Source organism: Suricata suricatta, chromosome 3 (genome assembly GCF_006229205.1).
Source record: "Suricata suricatta isolate VVHF042 chromosome 3, meerkat_22Aug2017_6uvM2_HiC, whole genome shotgun sequence".
Taxonomy (NCBI): Eukaryota; Metazoa; Chordata; class Mammalia; order Carnivora; family Herpestidae; genus Suricata; species Suricata suricatta.
In genome coordinates this window covers 141380419-141405556 of record NC_043702.1, presented here as the reverse complement: position 1 = coordinate 141405556, position 25138 = coordinate 141380419, and the positions used below count along the sequence as shown (strand labels likewise).

At 41.5% G+C, this 25138-nt stretch overlaps 1 long non-coding RNA gene across 1 annotated transcript in view; it reads right to left on the bottom strand.

Annotated features, from left to right (window-relative positions):
* Positions 1-9480: 9480 nt before the first annotated feature.
* LOC115286723 overlaps positions 9481-25138 on the bottom strand; it is a 29718-nt gene continuing 14060 nt past the window's right edge. Inside the window, exons 2-3 of the long non-coding RNA XR_003906236.1 lie at positions 17529-17652; positions 9481-9781 (exon numbers count right to left, since the gene is read on the bottom strand). This is a non-coding gene — a long non-coding RNA (uncharacterized LOC115286723). The remainder of the gene's footprint in view (positions 9782-17528; positions 17653-25138) is intronic.

Here is a 25138-nt window from a genome sequence, read left to right as displayed (position 1 = left end):
TTCCTAGAATCTCTGAAAGACAGAGCACAAAGGGTTTTTTGCAACTCTAAATGGATTTGAAAAACCCAGAGAAGGAAATTATCTGTTTCTATGGAGAGCCAGGGTGACATGACAGATAATTAGCAAGACGACCTGCTTCTCTGAAATGGGAAGCTTCGCCGTGGCAAGGACTTAAAGCCCCCAGCCCTTCTTATATCCCCTAGTGAATCCCTTCTCTGCAAACATCCAGTGCTGCCAGCTGACAGTGACTTTCACCTTGAATCCTTCAAAGTCACCTTTCTTTGAAAATCCCTTTGCTATGAAGCAGAATAGCAATAGCTTTGCCATCTTGGCTATAGTTCGCAGGGTATGTTGAGGTGGAAGCTAGCTGAACCCCAGAAGAACTGACCTGTCCAACAGAATCATGCTTTCAATAAGGATGTGCCTCACGTAAATGTCTTTCTTGATGTGCATCTTCTCATGTTCCCCCTTTAAAACACAGAGTCTGAGAAGGTGGAAAATTCCCCAGATGCCTATTTGAGAAGAGAGACAGTTTAGGTCGAAGTGAGAAAAATGCCTCTCCCCCTGGTACATTGGTCTAAATTATTTCTGTGTTGACGTGCAATGATGCTTTGCATAAGAGGAAATGGAAAAAGGTGACATACCAGGGAGTAGTTTAGCAGAGAGGCAAGTTACTCAATGTATTTCATGAGACTTGAGCTGATCACTACAGAATTTCAAGGGTGTTATAATTTATAATCCATAAATACTCCTTTGAACAGCTGTAGAAGCTTGTTTTTAAAACATGTCTCTCAGTAAATTAGCACATACAGGAAATCTTCCTTTAACTTTCTTTTCCAGGAAGCGGTAATTTCACTTGAGTTTCCCATCGTTTTTATTTATGTCATATCCAGTTAGTTATCAGACTCTTCCCCCAAAATGAGGAGGCAGAAAGCTTTGGGCTTCACAAGAACTTCACAGAAGAGCCCCAGGGCAGCTTTTGAGAGAGGAGCCGGGAGACCCACAGGGATGGAGAGTGAACGGAGCACCGGCACCTGCAACTGATGCACAGCGGTAGCTGCCCCCGGGGTCACTTCCTAAAATTGAGTTCAAGTGAGTTCTCTTGACCAATTCACAATCCCGTTTTCTTCCTTGTTCAACCTCCTTCCAAAAGTGACAAACAGGAGATTGTCAGCACGTCAGTTCCCATCGCAGTATGCCTTAGAACATCTCACTCCACCAAGAGAGCACAGGGCCAATGTAGTTTGGATAACTAAAAGTGACATGCAACAGATCAGGCAAAGAATTGGTGCTATCTAGACATTCATTCCATAATCGAGCCATAAGCACAGAAGGCTTAGTCTCTATGAGGTACTGAGCTGAGGGCTATAAATGTGGCCAGCCAACAGAACATTTCTCCACTCTTTTTTTTTTCTTCCTAGTCTCTTGTCTCAGTAACCAGCCTGTGTCAAACATGGACTAAACACGTAATGTACTATCTCATTCGATTGTCCCCAAACCATATAAATATTATTATTTTTGCCAGCATCAACACTATGGAGAGATTTAGCAACCTGTACAGTTAGGTGGAAGACTTAGGATTTGAATCCAAGTAGTGTGATCCAAAGCTCAGGCACTAATATAACTCAACATCCTTCCCACCCATTTACCTGAACTCTGTTGAGCCTGTTGAGTCATGAACAAACCAGAGCACTTTAATTATTCTAGAAGATACAGGTTGAAGTATCAGGTTTGGTGGTGATAAACTGGAGGGAAGTTAGCTGAATTGCAGCATGAGAAACATGTTAGCTATCAAGAAGGACTTCTCAAAGGCACGGCTTATCTTAAGTTGCCATTCCATTATCTTTCTGGATCAGAATAAGTTATGAGGAACAGAAGATGTATACCTCTGTTTTTGGAGTTGCTTTGGCAGTATTCCTAAAGCAGAAAATAGATTACTCATGTAGCAGCTCTCCAGACACATTAAACTATTGGTGAATGAATTCCTGGTATTCGCTGTTTCCAGCTCTCTCCATCCACAGCATATGCAGGGAAGCACTCCCTTGGTCCACTGGCTCACTTATCTCTTTGCTTTTTGTTGATTGAGAATTTTTAAAAGATGGAACAGCTTCCCCTAAGTGCCAGCTTGCAGATCAATTGGTCATGACTTCCTCTCTTGCTGAAACCAAGGACTGGAGAGTGAAGAAATCCCAGAAATCTATGTCTGACAGGGACTCAGGACAAGGGCAGCTGCCTGCGGTACTGATCAAAAGTTGCTTTCTCTAGAATGTGGTAGGGGCAGAAAGTGGTGCGGTGGACAGTGGACGGAGGTGGGACCCCAGGTGGCAGGCTGGTGGAATGTGAAGGGAATAGGTTTATGAAACAGACACACTTGAATTGGAATTCTGCCAGGTCACAAATTAGCTGTAATCTCGGATAAATTATTTAAGCTTTCCAACTCTTGGCATCCACATCCTAAAGGAGAGTTGATGTATATCTACATAGGAAAATATGCAGTTGAAAGTCTCTATATTTATTGTTGTTTTTTGAAAATAAACATCCTGTCTGACTTTTAATCATAATCTGAACTCGCTTTACTTTTCTCTACCTATTTCTGAATTTCTCTCTCTGCTTTAGTCAAACTGGATATTCAAAATTTTTCCTATCTTTTTGTTTCATCTAGAATGTCCCTCTCATTTCACAAAATCCCCTCCTGAAGACTTTTATTGAGGTCCTATTATCATTTAATTCCTATACCATCCAAGAAATTTTCTCCCAAATATTCAAATCTATTTTTCCTTTAAACTTCAAAAGCACACAAGTTACTTTGTAATTGGACCCCTACCAGTTTCCCAGTCTCATTTCTTGCTATGCACCCACCTCCCAATTTAGTCTTCAGAAATACCAAGGTACTCATTGTTCCAGAAGTCACTATATTGTTTATGTTTCTGTTTTTTTTTTTTAAATGACACATTTGCCTAAAATGCCTGTCCCTCTAATGGACTCCTGCTCATCCTTCAAAATCCTATGGAGATATCACTTCCTCTATGGAAAAAATTCCCTGATGCTTGACTCCTGATTCCCTGATGTCTGGCCCATCAGAATTCATCACCCAAATTTCTACATTAATTCAACAACTTGTGCTTTTGTTACTATTGCTTTTATCTATGATATTATAAATCACTGAATTATAGGTGTGCAGATATGAACTTCTTAAGAATTATATGGTATATATTTTACATGTTGGGGCTCTAGCACCAAGCCTGGCCTGCAGTAAGAAATTGCTTAAAAATAGCTGAAGGGTTGAACTAATTATCACATATAGTGAAAAACTCTATTTTGCTTTTGATTATATGTTCTCTTGTTCTGTTGTTATGTCTATCTATTTAGACTTCTCAGGAGATTATAAATACTTTGGAGGTAGAAGGGGCTTGAATCCCTCTGTGTCTCCTATAGGGCTGAACTTTTACCAGATAATCATTTATTAGGTGGACAAGACAGTAGAGAAGAGGGTGGGATAGATTTGCAACAAGAAGTGAGTGGCTCCCTGGAACTCACAGGCATGAGGCTGGCAACGATCCTTCCAAATACAGAAAAAAATTACAGGGGACTAACCCCAATGAGAGCCTGTAAATTTTATCTGTAAGGTGGAACTCATACTCATGGGTGGAACGTGAATAGGGAGAAAGTCCAAGTTCCGAAGTTAAGTTCAATTGTTATAAACTCTCCATAGCTCCCCCTTAAAGGCCATTGGATAGCACTTTCTGGAAAGGTATTTGGCTTCTAGTTATCACACATGTTTTGCAAGTGCTAATAGTTCTGTGGTGGAAAAAGACAGAAGGAGTAAAAAGAAAAACAAAGAAAAGAGAGAGAAAGAGAGAGAGAGAGAAACTGGTTTGAAGGGATTTTATCTAATTTCATTTTAATTAGATCCTTTTTCTAACTGAGTTTCTAATTTTTCAATTAGCAATTAGCAGCTGCAACTCATTCTGAGCATCACGAGGTGCCAAAGACACTAATTACACCACAGGAGTAGGAGGCTGGAAATGAGAAATAAAATTATCCATGAATGTTATTAGAAGAAAGGAATGATTACTCTCCATAATAATATACTGATGTGAGCCTAATTAGATTGAAGGATTCAGAGGAAAAAAATGAGATTTAAAAATGGATTACATTTAGATGCCTCGAGGTCATAACTTTGCTATAAATATTGCTTTAGAACATCTCACTTGAAAACAGGTTTGCAAGCCTGATAATGCTCATGTCAGGTTGTTCAGCAATGACCCACATCTCCAGGATATAATAACTCCAAACATCAATGACTTCTGAAATGCCAATATTCTTCCTATAAAATGTGTGTCTGAGATCTCAAAAACAAACATTTGCATGCATGCACATACATAAACAAAACCATAAAAGTCATACCCAGGCACAGGGAAATACCAAAACAAAGATACCATTTTTGGCATTCTGATTTGGGGGTGGAGTTTTCAGCCATGGAATGGAAAGTTGTCCGGCTGTAGTTTACAATCTGTTAGTCCAATTCATTTCCTTTCTCTGATGACAGAGTCAAGCCTGTGACTGTGTTCCAGGGAAAAGAGCTGAAAGCTGATGGCTCTTCCATATCTACTAATTGCTAGTGTGAAAAACATTCCAGTAAAGTAGAATGTAGCCTTCCATCCACAAAGCAGCCACACAGACCATCCATATTCTCAGAGAAGTGCTAATTTTCTGGCTCCAGATACAGAGAATCAAAATGATGGTATTGATCCTTAAGAATGATTCCTAATTAGCTGCAGAGTAATCTCTCAGACTCCCCAAGGCCAGGGTGGCCAACCGTGCTGTTAGTGAACTCTGAGAGAGCCACTATTGCTTCCCCTCTTCAGGTGCCACACTGGTGATAGCCAGTCCCAGCAAACATTCTCACTACCCCTGTGGCCCTCGCTTGCCTCCTCCCAAGAGATAAGAATGTCTCCCCTCCCCCTCACTGTCCTTGACAGAGAGGTAACAGGCTTTGGAAGGAAAGGAGAAAATTCAATGAGCAAGTTAAGTCTACACATCCACCTGCCCTTCCAGTCAACTTTCTAAAGCTCTTGCCTTCATCCCCTTGACTCTTCACATTTTCCTCCTAGAGTTTCACAATTCCAATGGCTCTTCCTCTTTCCTAATGGTTTCAAAATGCCTTGACCCCTCTCCTGGGCTTTAGCTCCATCATTTAAATGACACTTTTCACTGCAGATCTAATCAGCTCCTTAAAATCAACCTCTGCAGGATGGATCACATTTATTATGCTCTCCAACTCCACCACAAGGTGCCCCTTAATCCGCATTGTAGATTTCTGTTAATGGCACACCCATCCTCCCAGGAACTCAGACTCCAACCCCTGGAGTATGCTGATTCCTCCTTTCCCTTCTCCCCAGGCTCTTGCTTGGTATTCCAGTCAGCTCTATGTGTCTTACCTCACTATTTTTTTTTTCACCTCCTAATCACTCCGCCCTGAGAAATGCCCTCTACCCTACATACACTCTCTGTTTCATCTTTCTACAAAACTGCCTAGGTTATGGAATTCCCCACTAGAACTTATCAGCAGTTGCTTTTGCTTTGGGATAAAACTTCCAACTCTTAAGCCTCCTTGTTCTTGTTCCAGCCCGCATTTTGGTTATAATATTTTCCTCTTCTATTTCAATATTCTATGCTACAGGAGACTAATGTATATGTTCGATGCCTTGCTTGTTCTGTATCCTTTAATTGATATCCCTCATATCTGTTTCCAGGAGGTCAAATCCTACTTATTCGGCAAGATCCAGCTCAAATAGCAATAATATTCCTAATCCTCCTTTGCATGTAGATAGGGCTTTTAATTTTCAAAGCAAGTCCACATCCATATGGTTTATTTAAGCCCAACAACAGCTCCCTGGGAGGCAGGATGGATAGGCATTATTAATCCTCTTCTACAGAGGAGGAAACTGAGACATGGGGCAGGATAAGTGAATTGTGTGGTAATCAATGGTAGACCAGATGCAGACCCGCTGATTTTCAGCTGATGCTTTTTCCTTTGAGCACTGGCAAAGCTCAGAGTGTGCTTGCTTTTGCTTTCCAATCACTTGGATGGAGTCTTGCAGTAAAACAACGGCCCTCCTGATGGAACCTGGAAAAATTGATGAGCTCCCATTCCTTGGCCCACCTATCTGTCTTGATATATCTCACCACATTTGCCACTAATTATATTTCTCTTTATAATCTGAGCTCTCCAGTTAAGTAATGTAATTGATCATTCCTGAAAAATATCACTAATTCCAAAATGGCCCAGGAGCATTTTGTCATGCTGTTTCCTTTTTCATTTTTCCACCCCTGGTGTTATAATTATTAAAACGTCACATGCATCAAAAAAGAAAAAAAAGAAGAAAAACACCAATACTAAGAGCCTAGAAATGTAGTGTCTATATGTGTCAGAGAAAAGGAAGAGTTGGGGGTCAGATTGGGTATTTTATTTTCTTTTTAAGACAGAAAGGGCAAAATTTAATTTACACTACAAAGTAGCAAAAAGACAAGCCTTAATCTGAAGGGGTTTTTTAGGTTTTTTTTAAGTTTATTAATCTATTTGAGAGAGAGAGAGGGTGCATGTGCACAGAAGTTGGGGGTGGGGAGCAGGCAGAGAGAGAGGGAGAATGGGAGAGAATCCCAGGCAGACCTCACACAGAGCAGAGCCCAATGTGGGGCTCAAACCCACGAACCATGAGATCATGACCAGAGCTGAAGTCAGATGCTTAACCAACTGAGCCACCCAGGCACCCCCTAACCTGAAGCTTCCAAGCTTCCAAGCTTCCAAGAGAAAGTGGGGTGCAGGCCTTACTCTGTGAATGAATTGGCTCCGTCATTAACAGGTTGTGATGACTCTCAATGAGCAGAAAGGCAAAATGGAGGTGAGGATCGTACTAGACTAGGAAGGGAGGAGGGTTTGTATGGGAATTTTCTCTGTCCTAATATATAACTTAAAACTACTCTCCTCTTTTTTTTCCTTCAGGAGTGTAAAGACAAAGAACAATCCCCTCAAACTTGCAAGGAGTGGATGGTTGTGGGCATGGCTGACACAGCCTTCATAGGTTAGTTAGAATGAAGAGCAAAACTTCTCCTGTCAAGGATTTCCTCTTCTTACCTTAGAGCATTAGTTTTAGCATCAAAAGGTCCCTTCTGGAGCTTCATGTCCTGTTCTTACTGAGACAACATTTTTTGATCGGTATGGGTTATTTGGTCTGATGACTAGGGAATCACACCCAAATCAGCAATATAAACACAGAATATAGATAGCAGCTTGTATAAGTATCATCTGTTGAGTACCTACTATGTAACTGTACTACAGACCCGTCTGATCTCATTTAATCCTGAGAGCACACAGTAGGATGGATGTTGTTAATCCCATTATCATAGCTGAGGAAACTGAGATCAAAGTAACTAAGGATCTCACTCAAATCCCCAGACCTAATAGAAAATAGATCCAGAGTTCCAACTGGAATTTGTGCCTTTTTTTCTTTTTGGACAACTCTGCCCCCACTGACGTGCAGAATGTCACCTTGTCCATTCTCTGGAGCAATAGACAGAGCATGGCTCTAGAGTCATCCAGATCTTGGTCCCAATCGTGGCTCTACTGCTAATAGACCCAAGAATACTAATGTTTATTTTAAATAACTATTTTAAAAACTAAACTAGAGGGGTTCCTGAGTGGCTAAGTCGGTTGAGCGTCCAGCTTAGGCTCAGGTCATGATCTCAGGTCATGATTCACAGTTGGTGGGTTCCAGCCTTGCATCAAGCTCTGTGCTCACAGCTCAGAGCCTGGAGCCTGCTTCAGATTCTGTGTCTCCTTTCTCTCTGCTCCTCCCCTGCTCATACTCTGTCTCTCTCCCTCAAAAAAAATTAAATAAAATAAATAAACATTTAAAATTTTTAAAAATAAAAAATAAATTAGATGAAATCATGTCAAACACATTACCTGGTAAAGATGAAGGGAACGTTTTTATAAGCATTCTTATACCTTAGGTATAAAATACAGAATCATGTAAAGGGAAGGACATAAAGTCTTACATTAAAAAGAAAATTAGGCTTGAATTCCAGTTAGACCACTCAGGAGCTGTGTGACTCTACACCAGGCACAATCAGTCTGAACTTTTAATTTCCTCCGTAAAATAAGGATGCTGTTGTTACATATCCTTCAAAGTTGTTATATGAGTCACATCAAATGTGATATGAGATATGGAAATACTTTTTAAAATATAAAGCATTATACAAATATTTTAAATATTGTATAAGTCCCACTTAAACATAGATATAAGCATATATATGTATACGTGTATATATATTTATACATATAGGTATCTGGATATGTATAGTACACACATGTATGTATATATGTGTATGAATGTGCACGTACACATAAATGGTATGTGTTTGTATTGCCTAATATCCTTAAGAGAACCTAACTTTCTTCTCCTTTCACACACCAGGATTCAATCCTGTCTATCTTTCTCCAAGTAGGAAAATGCCTTGGAAGCCTCAAGTCAGATCAAGAGATGGTCAACAGTTAATGCAAAGAAATAACTAAATGTTATTTCGTGTCCCTCTTGTTTCTGAGCAGGGGTCGAGGAGGAAGTCTTTAATCTTCAGAGTCTTGCCGTAATAGGCAGCAGGGAGAGGCTCTCTGATGTTCCAGGATGAAAAGTTCAGTCAGAGTACAAGAAGGGATGATTTTCTAATTAAGAATGGGACAGAGGAAGTGGCATGCACGACAGGATAGGAACAGCAAGATGGAGGCCCTCCTCCTGCTACTGATTTCCCTTTCTGTTCCATCCTCTGAAATTTGGAGAGGCTGAAACCCTCAAGAAAGATCATTTTAGCCTCTTGCTGAGAGACAGTGTCCCAGGGGTGGGGATGGTGAGAAGAAGGCTCTGCCCTGAAGCTCACTGAATCTCAAAGCCTGCTCCTCCTCCTCCTCCCTTCTCTTCTTCTTCCCACTTTTCATCTCCCTCTTTCTGTTCCCCCTGCATCTCTCTCCCCTTTTTCTCCCTCTCCTATTCCTGTCCTTCCTTTCCTTTCCCTCCCCCTTCCCTGTCCTCCCTTCTTCCCAGTCTTCTCCTACTCCCTCCTCCTTCTCCCTTCTGCTCCCTCCTCCTCCTCCTCCTCCTCCTCCTCCTCCTCCTGTTGTCAGTTGCCTAAGGGCAAGGATCTTGGCCATACATGCTAAATCACCAGGTGTGGACAGGAAAAGCTAAAAGCTGGGGGGGGAGGCCTGAGGCCTTTCCTTGTCTCATCAGTCTTCCTGGGTACTGGGCTGAGGCAGACTGGTCGTCTTGCTGGACTTGTGACAAACGATCCAGGCCTGGAGCTCAGTGGCAGCTGTCCATGGCAGGCCAGACTTTTGAACATCTCGTCAGAGCCCTCCTTGTCTCACAGCCCCCAACCCGAAGCTAACACCCCTTTGTCTCCAGCTGGTTCTTGGCCCCCTAGTGTTCTCATTTGTGATTTTATTCACCCCCCGAATAGGGGGAGTTGCTCAGAGCTGGGCCTTTGTCCAACTGGTCCGGCACCATCTTTCCCCTCCCTGGGCAGTTTGCTTCTCTTCGAGCGGATTCTCGCTGGGTCGGCCTTCCCTCTCTCCATCTGGTGCTGCATGCCCCGCTGCATGGGGCCTGCGGGCCTGGAGCTGGCCAGGCGGGGCAGCCAGCAGGCCGCAAAGCCTTTACAGCAGTGAACCAGGAATTCAGACCGCTAGCTTTCTCTGCCAGTCTGTGTCAGACAGACAAAACACCTAGAGAGGTTTAAAAACATTCAAGAGAAGAAAAAGCAAACACACAGCATGAGACAGCTTTGTCCAGCCAGCACTTTTACCAGCAATAAATCTGCTTTAAAAATGTATAAGAAAATAGAGAAAAACATTGGGCAAATCACTTTGGTGGAAACCCGTTTCTCCCAAGCTCAGCCATTTCCCTACATCAGCTCTTCACTCTCCCAGAGAGAGCTGCCAGCCGGGGAAGGCCACAATGCAAAGTCAGCCCACGGCAAGCCCCAGCCCAGGTCCGCGGCAGGGCACAGATGGCCTCTGGCCAGGGTCCTGGGGGCTGGGCATACAGCCGCGGGTGCCCACTGGGTTTCCGGTTTTGTGCTGACCTTTGCAAGCGTGCTTCCGCTGGAAAAATCACAGACCTATCCATCTTCCTGTTGAAACCCCCATCTTCCCTGATTGTGAGGATGGTGGTGGGTCCCCGAAGGTGTCCAGAGTGATCTCAGTCATGCTGCTGGGAACAGAGCCTGGCACCTATTTTCTGTGGCTAGACATGCAGAAGCCAAATGAGTCCTCCCAAACATATCCCTGCGATACCGTTCAGGGGTTCGTCTCCAGCTGTGTGATTGTGGAATGCCCTCCTCACAAAATACAGGGACCTGAAATAGGTGGTTCTTGTCACGCTTAGCTCTGAGTACAGACACCCAGGACCAGACTCCTACACGTCTGCTGTGCCCATTACCCTTCGGGGTTCCTTGGGCCACATATTGGAGCCATATGGTACTTGCCCCACTTCAAGAAAACCAAGAGAGTTTCCACAGCAGGGTCAGCCTCCAAGCTTCTCGACCCACCACCCCCGTCCCTCAGGGAACAGGGCCCACCGCCTTCTCTGGGAGGTTCCGGCTGATTGCTTTGGGACTTTGAGTCTCAGTGACCACACTCTGCCCTGGGCTGATCCCAAGGTCACAACGATGTAGCAACCTGGAGGGGAATGCATGACCCCAAAGACAGTAATTATGTCGTCGCCAATAAATGAACAATCACTGGAACAATCAGTGCTCACCGCCTTGGAACTTGCATGTCACCTCAGGACAGCCTTGCTCTCCGACCTTGTCAATACATTGATATGTTATAAATAAGTGGTTTTACTGGAGGGGATGCTAGCTAACTTGAAGCTAACTAAGCGTGACCAGAATACACTATCCCTCACCACCCAGGAAATGATTTGCTTGTATTCAGTTGCAAAATGGTGCTAGAATCCCAGACCTCACCATGGTCTTTAGCAGCAACTGGGAACACTGACCCAGTAATGTGCTAAGTAATGTTCCTATTGGTGCCGCTGAGTGAGGAAAAGGAAGAAGAAAGAAGATAAAAAGATAAAAGAGGAAAAAGACAAGCCATTATCTGGGAACTTGAGATGATGGGGGAAGGCAGGACATCAGAATAAGAAAACAAAGGAGCAAGAGACAGGAAGGGTATCTAACAGGGTGCGATGGAGGGTCATTCACTTCATTAGGTGGTCTCTCTGCATGGCACATTTTTGTCCACTTAATTAATTCAGTACAAATAGGTTTTAGGGAAGGCTCTCTAGAAGTCCCCAGGGATGAGATTGGAAGACGAATGAAACAGATTCTTTCTGGGGCGCCTGGGTGGCTCAATCGGTTAAGCGTCCAGCATCAGCTCAGTTCATGATCTTGCAGTTCGTGGGTTCGAGCCCTGCGTTGGGCTCTGTGCTGATGGCTAGCTCAAAGCCTGGAGCCTGCTTCAGATTCTGTATCTCCCTCTCTCTCTGACCCTCCCCTGCTCGCACTGTCTCTCTCTGTTTCTCAAAAATAAATAAAACATTTTTAAAATTTTTTTAAAAATAAAAATAAAATAAAATTCATTTTAAAAAAAGATTCTTTCTGGTCTCAGATTGCATACAGTTCAGTTGGGGCTAAGTTATAAACACAGATACCAATACTACAAGTTGGACATTGCTAACTCTAACTTGGAGGTGTACATTAGTTTCAAAGGAAAAAAGGTTCTTGGCCAGGGGTGGGAAATTTCATGGAGGCGCTGGAATCTGAGCATCGTCTAAGCTAAGTGAATGCCCTCTTTCCTGTCACTGAGAAATTTTTCCTTTCTGGGGATTCATGGTAAGAAGATACAATCCTATTCTCAGAAGAAATTGTCATACAAAAAAAACCAGATGAGTTGCATCCGGACATTTCGAGGTATAGCGTTTGCCCGCATGATACATCCACCATCATGCATCTCATTCACTTGTATACAGTCTTCAGCATTTGTTTCTGGCCCTCTCCCATCCTAAGCTTTTAGAACATCTCCTTTCTCTGTAAGAGGCCCAGTTTATGTCCAGGGCTACAACAAGGTCTTCTGGGAGTCTGTTACAGTGCAGATAAATAGCACCCTGCCACCCCATGAAAGAATTGAATCAGGATCACATTTGGGTGAGCCTGAATTTCTATATTTATAACAGGATCTCCGAATGAGTCCAACAAATAGTTGTAAATAGTTGTAAATCACAGGACCAATGCTTGTGCTATGAGCTGCTTCCACCTGTTACACTGAGAACACTAAAATTTCCTGATTTTAATGTAGCAATATGAGCACACCTCCCTTCTGAAAGCCAGCACGTGATGATGACAGGCAGTGTTGCACTTAATATATTTTCATTTTTCCAAAGTTTCAGACCTTCTTGGAGAACAAGTGTGGACCAGGAGTTAGAACTCGGGATTTCTTGGTCCAGCTCGGCTGCAAAGCCACCTGTGACCCTGGTTGGATCTCATTGCATCAGGTCACCCAATTAGTCTGTACCAGCCACATAAACCTGGGCTGACAAGTCTCAGGTGAAAGGTTCTTAAGAGTAAGCGTGAAAACGTTGCTTCCCTCTGCAAGGAATTCTCCATCCCCGGGATGTTATTTCTACCCAAGCAACACAAATTAACTAGCTGCCACTAATGACCTCCAGACCAGCACAAACTCATTTCCCCTTGAAATTAACCTTCTATTCTGAATCTAAACAATGTCTAATTAGCCCCAAGCACTGGTGAGCTTACTGGAAGGGAAGACGGTAGGAAATTAAAACAAGGGGATAGCTCTACTGGTGGGGAAAGAAGAAGAAGAAATAGCAAAAAAAATCTTCCAATTATCCTCCTTCTAACCTCCACCCCCGGTTCCTTATCCTGCATTTTCATCTGTCTCCCTTTTTGTAAACCTTGTAAAGGAGCCTGCATTTCAGACAAATATTTTTCCCATCTCATTTGACACTGAGAAGGCAGGAAAAATATTGCCCATCACGATAAATATCAGTATAATATTCCAATTTTCCAGCATTTGACAGCAATCAAGGGAAGAGTAATGTGTTCCCCCTGTGACTAAATCATTTAGAGACCAAGGTATTCTGTCTCATTCTCATTAGGAAAAAAAATATTCCAATAATCTCATTATCCCAGTGTGAATAACAGTAAAAAAGCACCAAGACTAATGACTTCTTCCTCGCTTGCCTCCGCAGATACCAGCCAGGCTGTGCTTTTAGGGGGCACGGTATGGTAATGGGGTCTCCTACAGCAGCGATGTGGCAGCATCTGCCGGTATGAAAGTCTTACCTCCCATGTCCTGCTTTGTCTGCAGCAAGGCTTATGCACATCCCTGAACTCCAAAGGCTCTATTTATGTACTTTTTTAAAAAACGAACTCCAATGGAAAAAGAATGTGTCATGGCATGTTAAACTTTATGGAAATTCTTCTGGAGAATAACATAATTTCACGGTGCATTACTCTGAAATGACCTAGTACTTGAACAATTAATTTTTAAGGGGTAGCATTGACTTCCCCTTGCTGATTTAACCCGTATCTGAAAGAGTCAACAATGCCAAGGGTTGGACAATGAGTTGGGAGAAAAGCCCGAGCCTGAAAACTATTCCCTGTTTGCTTTTTATCAGACACAATGCTCCCCTCCTTGGTTCAAAAAGAAAGGAGAAATGAGGGGTGGCTCTAATTAGGGGCCCTTCATAAGCAGCACAGTCTGGCAAGAAAACAGCATAGTCTAGGAGACATAACCTCTACTGCTTACCTTAGCCACAAATTTAATGCACAATCATGAACAAATTTCTTTTCCTCTCTGGGCCTAGGGTGGGGAAAGGAGAGATCTCGCTTGTTACGCACCTAAAAGGATTTCTGTAGTGGTCAGTGAATAGATTTATAATGTGCCCTCTGACCTCCTTGGAATAAAAGCTCAGAATTTCTCTAGCCTAATTTTATGTTGTTGTTGCTGTTGTCCTTTCTACAACCTATTTTTCATTCTACCTCCTTTCCTTCCCCACCCCACCCTTCCTACACCCACTCCCCCTCCACATACACACAGATAAGCACAGAATTGGTATGCAAGGACATCTTCTTAAGACTCACATGAGACCACTTAAATTCATAGAAAAAAAGCCATGGGATGGTAGAGTTGGAAAGAATGTTAGAAAACCTCCATATGAGTTCCTTCACCCTGGGAAATAGCAAAGACTTAGAGGAGCGATTTTTCCCAAGGTCACACAGTTGTTTATTGGTAAAACCACCCGTTCTTAGTCCACAGTCTGCCCTCTTGACCAAGCTAGTGACACAATTATTGTTTCTGTTATACCAAGCCCACAGTTCACAAAGGCAGCCCTGGACTTACATACACAAGCATGGGAATAAAAGGATTTTAGGGTTTGAGAAAAGCTTTACAAATCACTGAGGGGGACCCGCTGGGTGGGGGGCCAGACACCTTTGCCTGGGACTGAGGCATGGGGTTTAAAGCCAGGAGAGCGCCAGGCAAACTGGGATCTGCTGTTCACCCTACTTAACCCCCACATGAGGCTTAACTGTATTCCCCAGCCCTCGGCACTCAGGCAGGAATCTTCGGCACTAGGACATTTATGACACTGTCATTTAGTCAGTTGAATTAGAACACAACCCAAAACTACACACCTGTATTCTGCCCTTTGGGGTCTCGCTGTACAAGAAAATGAATCTGTGAGCAGCTGTCCTCATATACATCATGTCTCTGGGAATTCAAGAAGACATTAGGATTTAAAGCTAGATGGACACAGCAAAGCATTCTAAACCTTTTTTTTTTTTTCTCTCTCTGCCAGGCTTTGTTTGATGAAAACAATCTCATCTTCCTTCTTGGCTACTTACAGGAAGCATTATTAAGTGACCATAGAACAAGGTTCTGGAAGGCAGCTATGCTCACCACTATACCACCAGTGCTGCTCAAGAACAAGGTTTTGGTTTGTTTTGCTGTTTACTTATCTGAGATTTGAGTGCCCCTGATCCCATTCTGAGGCAGTATTCCTTTCAGGACCTGGCCTCAAGGTGCTCAGGCAGCACGAAGAGATGGATTTTCGAGGCAGTAGAACCAGAATCTGTGACTTTTGTTCAATTTCTCTAGGCGCCGATGACTTTTCCAACCATCTGTATCTGACAGGGCAACAAACCTCCCACCCACCCCCATGAGAATGATTTCCTCTAGTTCTCTGATCAGATGGGTGACTACTGCAACCTCACCATTTATTCCCTTGGAAATTATCTTGGCCGGCCATTAGTTCTGTTCAAGTCATTGGCAATTACCTTCTTCCCATAGGACAATGCCCATTTGGGTGACTTTCCACAGCATGAAGACAGATAGTTGACTCCACACACACACACACACACACAAAAATTGCAAGAAAACAAAATTTTCAGCTGATCTTTCTCTACTCACAACCTTCAACTTTTCCCTTCATGCTTCTCACTATTACAGGGAGCACTCTCTATCTGCACTTCAGCTACCCAAAGTCTCCCCACTTTCCGATTAGGTATTTTTTCTCCTAAATGTCATGTGCTCCAAGTAGCCACCCCCCCAAAATGTTTAATTAAAAAGGAAAGGGGTACCTGGGTGGCTCAAGTCAGTTAAGTATCCCTTAATTTTGACTGAGGGAGTGATCTAAGTTTGTGATATGGAGCCCCTCATTGGGCTCTGCACTGACATCTCAGACCTTGCTTGGGATTCTATCTCAGCTTTCTCTGTCCCTTCTCCCACTCACTCCCTTTCAAAATAAATACATAGACCTAAAAACATGCTCTCAGTTTGTGATTCTTCAACATGTTCATAAGAAAGCAATTTAATTATCTGACTAAAGAAATGCATGCTAAGGTGAGAACATGAGGTTTCACCTTCATAAATGTTTTGTCTTAAAGCAGGAGATCACTAACCATAAACAAGTTCACTAATGAATGTCCAATATGCATGAGGATAATAGGAGCCTTGCCTACTCTGGCTAACTGCTCCTCTTTCCTCCTTGCCCCGTTGAAAGCTTCCCATTTATATATTGAGGTGGGATGGGAGAAGGAAATCCATTTGGCTGATTCTTTAAGACTAAAACTCATTGCTATGTATGGCTTAATTTGTAGAACAACCTTCAGTTTGGATCTGTTCAACATTTCCTCATAATTATATTCAGCTTATGCATTTTTTGCAGGAATGTCACAGAAGTGATGTTGTGTTCTTCTAAATGAAACATATCAGGAAACATGTAATGTCCATTTGTCCTATTACTGGTGATGTTAATTTCTATCTCTAGATTAAAATGGAGTCCGCCAAGTGACTCCACTGTAAATTACTAAGTATTTTGTACTTATTAATTAATAAGTAATTTGTGGGAAGGTGCTTTAACAGTACATAAATATCTTGTTCTTATTCAAACTTTAACCCACTAGTTTTAATGTCTATTGATGTTTCTTGCTTGAATAATTTAATATTATGTTAGCACTGAAATGGTTATTTTTCTAATGCCTATACTACTTCTACATTTATGAGTGAGCATCCTATCATGAGATAGAGCTTTCTCTTCTCTTCTGTTAATTCATTCATTTATATTAATATGGAAACATGAATTCTTATTTTATTCAATGGATCATAACTTGTTACCATCACTATTTACTTTGATGTTCAAATTGCCAGACGTGGCTAGCAGGAGTTCACACAAGCAGGCTCTTATATGCTTCTGTTATCTCTTCCAACGTTCTCTGTGCACTTTCTTGCTTTCTGATGCATGAAATGTTATATACTTACTTTGAACTCTCCCTGACCTGGTCCAAGAATCAATGATTTCTTTGAGAAGTTCTGGCTTCTTTTAGTGTATAATGGTATTTAGAAAGCAAAATCTAGGTGTGTTTTTTGTTCCTGTTCAACATCATTGATTCTAGGTCCTCTCAATGGGCAAAACTAAGAAATATATTTATATATATACCCACAAACATCTGCACTTGTTTCCATTTCAGTACCTATATGTTTATCAGTAGATAGACTCATGATAGATGGATAGATAGATAGATAGATAGATAGATATAAAACCATGAGCTCACCCCAGCATTTTCAATCCTATAACCCAGTATCAGAGGACTTATTCTGACCTACCCTCTTTCTGTATTTGTATCTCCTTTCTTTAACAGTCAGAAACTCACTTCCACTATTCTCAAAATACTTGTTTTAGTTGCTCAATCCCCCTGCATTTAACCAATATCAGGTTCTCTCCTTGACCATAGCCACACCACTTCTAACCACACAAACTGCCTCACTGGCCCTGGGGCTACTAGACCATACTCCCCAAAACTGGATTCTTGGCCCTGGTCCCACAGCATGCACCAGGCAACTGGTCAATTCTTCACTTTCAGCCTATAGTGTTAAATGTTTGTGTTGACAGCCAATGGTCCATTGGAAAAGTTTAAAGAAAATATAAAGATCTTTTATATGTACTCACAGTTTCACCATTTGTGGTGTTCTGCATTTGTTCCTAGAAAACAAGACTTCTATCTGGTATGAGAATATCCTTTCTAATTTTTGTAGTTTAGGTCTGAAGAGGAATTATTTCTGCTCTTATCTGCCTGGAAAAGAAACAGATAGTCTTACTGTATACAGAATTTGAGGTTGACAGTTTTTGTTTTATCTTACTTTTCTTCTTTCAGCACTTTAAAAATATTGTATGCGTTGTCTTCTCCCTTCATTATTTCTGATGAGAAGTCAGTCATTATTCTTATTGTTACACATCCCATGTGTCTTTTTTGTTTTTATCTAGCTGCTTTTAAGGATTAATGTTTATTATTTTTAAAGACAGTGTGCATGTGTAGGAGAGAGGTAGAGAGAGAGGGTGAGAGAAAATCCCAGGCAGAGCTGGACTCAGGGCTCGAACTCACAAACTGTGCGATCATGACCTGAACCAAAATCAAGAGTTGGACTGACTGAGTCACTCAGGTGCCCAAGATTTCATTTTTATATTTAGTATTTATCAGGTTGATTAAGATGTATTTACATGTTATTTTCTTTGTGTTTTTCCTTCGTGGGATTTACTGAGCTTTTAAGAACTGTGAGTTGATGTCTTTCATCAACTTTGAAAACTTCTGGGCCATTATCTACTCAAATATTTCTTCCACCTTATTCTCTCCCTCCTTTCCTTCTGAGTCTCTGATTACATATGTTCTTGACCTTTTGGTATTATTTCACAAATCTCAGACACTTGGCTTAATTTTTCTATTGTCTTTTTCTCTGAGATTTTTAATTTGGATGATTGTATTTACCATTATTCCACTTCACAGATACTTCTTCCTGCTGTATCCAGATTGCTAATGGGGCCATTGAATAAATTCTTTACTTCCAATATAAACTTCTCATTTCCAATATTTCCATGTAGTTCTTTTTTATACCTTTCATCTTTCTGTTAAAATATTTAATGTGTTTATAATGATTAATTTAAAGCCCTGGACTATCTGTGGATCTCCAGTTTACTCTTATATAATAGCTCACATTTTCTTGCCTTTTCTCATGTTTTATAATTTTTATTGTATACAGAACATCATGAATAAAAGAGCAATAGATACTAAAGTAAGTAATATTTATTCCCAGAAAAAGCTATGCCTCTTCCAGTGCTAGTTTGTGGATAGAATCAAGGTGATGCACTAAGCTGGGTCTGGGCTTTTTTACAACTTTACTTACACTCACCTTACCAATTGTTTCAAATATTGTGAAGGTAGTAGTAGGATTTTTGGAATCTATATACTGGTGGAGATCTAAAGATTTCTCCAAGTACTATTTCTTCAAATTGTGGTATATCTCACTCCCTTATTACCTGGATGTCAGATTTTGGGGTCATTGAAGAGTTTTCTTTGCTTTCCAGTTCTGATGCTGGCCCTCTGTGCCTTGGAAGAACTATCTATTCCACAGGCCTGTCCCTGGCCTTTATTGAGCCAATAAACTGTACACTAAAACCTTGGATTCTGAGTATTCTGTGAGTGTTCTGCAAGATGAGCAAATATTTCTAATAAATTTTAACTGGATAAATGAGCTATGCCTTGCAATATGAGTAGTACATGATGTTGAACATCACATGATCAAATGATTCTCTCTCTCTTACTGCAGGATTGTGGGTGATTGTCCCCCATGCTCAGATGCCTTGTGTCAGGCCGTGGTGTTTGGCAGAAATCAGTGATTTTTCAGAACACTGAAGGTGCCCACGACTGATACTAGTGTATTTTTGTCACTTTAAAAGACCTATAGACAGTACTTTGCTTCTCCATACAAGAGTAAGTTTAAGAATGCTTTGCTTCATTCTCGGTCAGGCTGCCTGCAGATATACACCCTTTCCTCTGTTGCCTTATTGTCAGTTACATTAAATACAGTCTATGAGAAGAGTTTATTAATACTGTCCTGTAGCCGACATCTGTGTGAGCATACACAATGGCCCCCATGCAGAAAAAATATTCCATTGAGCCAGTAGATGAGCAATGATTCCATTAGTGATAGTGAAAGTCTTCCTACACAATATCCCTCCTCTCATTGTCTTCTTCACACCAGCCATGAATGTTTTCAAAGGTAAGTGCAGGTTAATTTGTTAATTCTTCTTCATATTTTGTATTTTCTTTATTATTTTGTATTATATTACAGTATTATAATCACTTTTATACAAATATTTCCAGGTTGTGGAAAGAATCATCTGAGTTTCCATTATTTCATATGGGAAAAGTCACTTTGATATATAAGAGCTTTGGATGACAAGCATGTTTCCAGAATGAGTTATGCTCAAACCAAGGTTTTCCTGTACTTGGTAAAAGTCCCATGAACCTTAAAGACATTTGTGTCACATCCTCTACTTATGCTCTACTGGTCCCTGCCTTACAATTAGAAAAGACCCCTTGTGCCAAGGGTAAATCTCTCTCAGAGTCTTCTGTCTTGCCCCCCAGCTTCCAGCACACTGCCCTGGTGTGCTATGGTGGTGTGGTGTAGGTCCATGGAAAAGAGTTGGTGGGTGTATGCAGAATCATTCCATGACTAGGACTCCTCAAAATTCTGGCCTATCATATGCAATCATGAGACATTCATTAAAAATCTGGCTTCTCTTTCTGCAAGGCATAGGAAACAATTAAAAAAAAAACTAACAGGCAACTGACAGAATGGGAAAAGATAGTGGCAAATGACATATCAGATAAAGAACTAGTATCCAAAATATACAAGGAGCTCACTAAACTCCATACACGAAAAATGAATAATCCAGTGAAGAAATGGGCAGAAGGTCTGAGTAGACACTTCTCCAAAAAGGACATCCAGATGGCCTACAGGCACATGAAAGGATGCTCAGCATCACTCCTCATAAAGGAAATACAAATCAAAACCAGACTGAGATGTCACTTCACACCGGTCAGAGTCGCTAAAATGAACAAATCAAGAGGATGTAGATGCTGGTGAGGATGTGGAGAAATGGGCACTCTCCTACACTGTTGATGGGAATGTAAACTGTTGCAGCTGCTCTAGAAAACAGTGTGGAGGTTCCTCAAAAAACTATTGATAGAACTCCCCTATGACCCAAGAATAGCACTGCTAGGGATTTACCCAAAGGATACAGAAGTGCTGATGCATAGGAGCACATGTACCCCAGTGTTCATAGCGGCACTTTCTACAATAACCAAATCATGGAAAGAGCCTAAATATCCATCACCTGATGAATAGATCAAGAAGATGTGGTATATATATACAATGGAGTATTACATGGCAATGAGAAAGAATGAAATCTGGCCATTTATAGCAAAGTGGATGGACCTCGAGGGAGTCATGCTAAGTGAAATAAGTCAGGCAGAGAAGGACAGATACCATATGTTTGCACTCATAGGTCTAACAAAAGAAACCTAACAGAGGACCATAGGGAGAGGAAGGGGGAAAGAGAGCTGGGGAGAGAGAGGGACACAAATCATGAAAGACTATTGAATACTGAAAATGAACCATGGACTGAAGGGGGAGGGGGAGGGAAGGAAGAGGGTGATGGTCTTGGTGGGGGGCACTTGTGGGGAGAAGCACTGGGTGTATTATGGAAATCAATTTGACAATAAACTATTAAAAACAAGAATCTGGCTTCTCATTATCTTTTTATGGGGGGCTTAATTCCTTAGTCACTATGTCTCCAGAAATCCAGTAATTAAAGCATCTATGAGACTCTTCCCTCTTAGAAAGAGCTCATCTCTGCCTGAATTTAGTTCATTTAGGATTCTTTAAATACTCAGATCTCAGATGGATTAAAAAAAAGTATAATTTTACAGTTTTTCCAGATTGTCCTCATTGTTAGGATGAAAACAACTATCTCCTGCATCAGTCCTATTTGGATAACTTATTTTCCCCCTGGTTTCTACAACTCTAATCTTATTGACTTCTCTGGCTTTTTATTCTCTTTCTTTGTGTGAAGTCTCTTCAAATCAAGCCTTGAAAAAAAAAAAAACACAACATGTGGGATTTAGCCAAACTGCAGACTTATTTGGTATTTTGCTATTTATTTATGCCCTTTAATTGGGATTGGGGTGAAAGGAGAAGGAAAGAAGGAAGGGAGGAAGGAAGGAAGGAAGGAAGGAAGGAAGGAAGGAAGGAAGGAAGGAAGGAAAGAAGGAAAGAAGGAAGGAAGGAAGAAAAGAAGAAGGGTAATAACTCTTTTAAAAAGAACATTTTAATGTTTATTCATTTTTGAGAGATAGAGAGACAGAGTGTGAGTGGGAGTGGGGGAGGGGAGCAGAGAGAGAAGGAGAACACAGAACCTGAAGCAGGCTCCAGGCTCCAAGCTGTCAGCACAGAGCCCAATGCAGGGCTTGAACTCATAAGCTGTGATATCATGATCTGAGCCAAATTCAGACGCTTAACCAACTGAGTCACCCAGGTGTTCCATATGGGTAGTCACTCTTGGGAAATAAATAAAACCAAAGAATAATTTAGGTCATAGAGTCTCAACTTGGAACTTAGAAATTCCTAGTTAAATATGTTAATTGGCATTTCGATCTTCATTCAAAGCTATAATAGTCCCTTCCCCACCCCCACACACACACCCCAAATAGCACAAGATTAAAAGCAGATTGTTTCCAAGAAAGAAGGTGAAGTTCACTTTTTCTCTCTTTCTTTGTCACCTCCCCCTAATTGCTATTTTAAAACTTACCACAGTTTAATTGGGAATAGAATGAAAGGAGGGAAGTGGAATGTGAAGTCTCCACCCTCTCTGGTACTCTCTTAAGAAGGTTCTGTTGTCTCCAGACTTGACAGGAATGTAAAGCTGACTCTCTCTCATGAGCAAATTAGTGGGTGTTTTAGAGGCCCGCCTGCCAAAGCCCCCAACTAGAAATCTCTGACATAGGTCTCTTGGTAGAAATAACTTTTTAAATGACACCATATGGCATCCCAAAGATCATGCACCTTGGACACACCATTAGAAGAAAATGCAATTATTTCTCACTATGCTGCTACCACAGGCCAGTTCAGCTGATTCCTCTCTCTCGCTCTCTCTTTTTTTTTTAATGTTTTATTTATTTTTGAGAGACAGAGAAAGACAGCATAAGCAGGGGAGGGTCAGAGAGAGAGGAAGACACAGAATCCGAAGACAGGCTCCAGGCTCTGAGCTAGCTGTCAACATAGAGCCCGAAACAGGGCTTGAACCCATGGACCATGAGATCATGACCTGAGCCGAACTCTGATGCTTAGCTGACTGAACCAGCCAGGTGCCCCATGTCATGATTCCTAAGGCAGGTGCTGGCTGCGAGGCAATTGTCTCCTAGATTCCAAATACAAGATTTGCATACCACGCTCTCCAAATGACTTCCTTTGACATTCTTCCTAACACACCTGAGTGAGAAATAATAGGAATCTCAGAATAGACTTTTCTCAGAGAAGTCCCCATCATAAATTCTCTCATCAATCTCTATAGATTTTTTTCTTTATTCTCTTCATTGACATGAGAGCTAGCAAAATGTTCTCTGATACCTACTTTTAAATTTCTGTCTAGTGGTTGGATACCTCAATTTGTAGTTTTATAACTATTTTTTCTTGTCTCAGTGAAAATTTCCAGTTTAACATCTTGTTCCAGCTTCCTTTCCTCACCCACTGACTATTGGTGTTGCACAGGCTTCTGTTCTTGAGCCAATTATTGCTTCACTCAATACACTCGTCTTCTCTGAGCAGTTCCCCACTCTCGTGGCAATGATTACAGACATGCAAATTACTTCCAAATCCTTATGTCCGGTTCCATCCCATCACCTGGTCTCCGAGTCCTAATTCCAACTACTTACTGAATACTAACACTGGGGAGGCTCAGGGGGAACTTTCCATTTAATAAGTCCCAAAACAAACTTACTATTTCTTCATTCTAACTTGCACACAGATGCCTTCAGATCTGCTCATCTGTCTCCTTGGAAAGCCCTTGGCTCCCCCCGCCATATTTCAATTCTTTCTATGTATTAACAAACCTACTAAACTTCTAGCATAGATGTGAACTTCTCACTTCCCACACCTAGAAAAATTGATTGCTTCTTTTCCAGATGCCTCAGATTTTCCTTCCCTCTATTAATGGCATTGCCTTCTGTATATTCACACATATACATGTCTCTGTCTTCATGTCTTGGGAGTTCCTCAAAGGCCAGGACCTTGTCACCCTTATCTTTGTATTCTATATTGTCTAGGGAAGTCCTGGTACATGTTTGTTTTATGTTAATTTTGGCTTACATACATTATATAATTTGATTCTTACAACATAGCATCAGAGCAAAATTATCAGTATCCCCAAATCTCAGACAAGAAAATTATGGTTTAAATACATTAAGGAACTAGAAACAAGGTCTCACAGATAGGAAAAAAAGAGGAACCAGCACATTTAAAATATGTATTTTACTCACAGCCAAGTATTTCTCTTTTCTAGGGTGTTTGTTTTCATTCCAACTTTATAGTGTCTGGCCTTGCAAGCATCCCTAAGATTTTTTCAATACCTAAGCTTCTACAATATATTTTTTTAGATAAAAGATTTATGAGGACACTACCTCTATTCTTCTGTCCCCTCCCAATTCCTTCCAAAGGACAGGCCTAAAATATAGCAATCAATTCATTTGACTAATTGATGTATCATAGGCTTTCTATTTTGCTTCCTCACGATATCCATATAAACTAGCACAATGCCACCTCTATGTTTTTCTGCCTCTTTTGTTTACACAAACAAGCCATCTTCAACTTGGCCTGCAGTTAAAAGGGATTTACAGTCATGTATCTCCCCAAGAACCAGAGGTAGGAGATGCTGGAGACGGTTTTCTCCCAGCTGTGGCCTATGATTCATGGGTAGGCATTATGAAAAGAGACTGAGCTTTGACTCACTGAATTTTTTTTATTCTGACAAAGATTTTCCTCAGCCCTGCTTGTTAATATAGTTGGCACAAGTCTTAGCTGAACCGGAGACAAAGCTTGTAGGCTAGTAATCTATTCTGGGAAGTGATTCCAGGGCACAGTAGCCAGAGAGCAGAGAGCATAAAGCTGAGGAGGGATAAGAGCCAGTAGGAAGGTGTGTCATCGAGCTGGTCACTCCTGTGAGAATCCATTTCACTCGGGCCCTGTGAGGAGCTGGTATAGAAATACTTCAGAAACATCCCCTTCAGAGAAAGAAGTGGGGAGACTTATCACAAGCTCCCATATTCCACTGGTCAAAGACTCTTTTGTGGAATATTAACTTTTCACTCACTCCTAAGGTGTGTATGATGACAGTTACTTTCTGCACCAGCTTTACTGTGGTGTCACATGATCCTAAGGCAGAGAAGCAAAGGGACATTCCGTGACACCTGAGTGAAGCTGGCTGCCCTGGCAGTGGCTGTGGTAAAGAGGGGGCTGTGTGAATAGGAGATGGTGCCCATGAAGAGCCCCATATAACACGTGTCTGAACTGGACATCTCACCTCCAATGTCAGGCTGTGCCAGAGTTTCCTTTATCAGAAAGTGGAAAGCAGGGAAGTTGGGATGTATGCCAGTGAGTGTGAGAACTTCTCAGAAGCCCTACTATCAGGCTACTGCCATTGACAGGAAGAGTCAAAGGGCTCAAAGA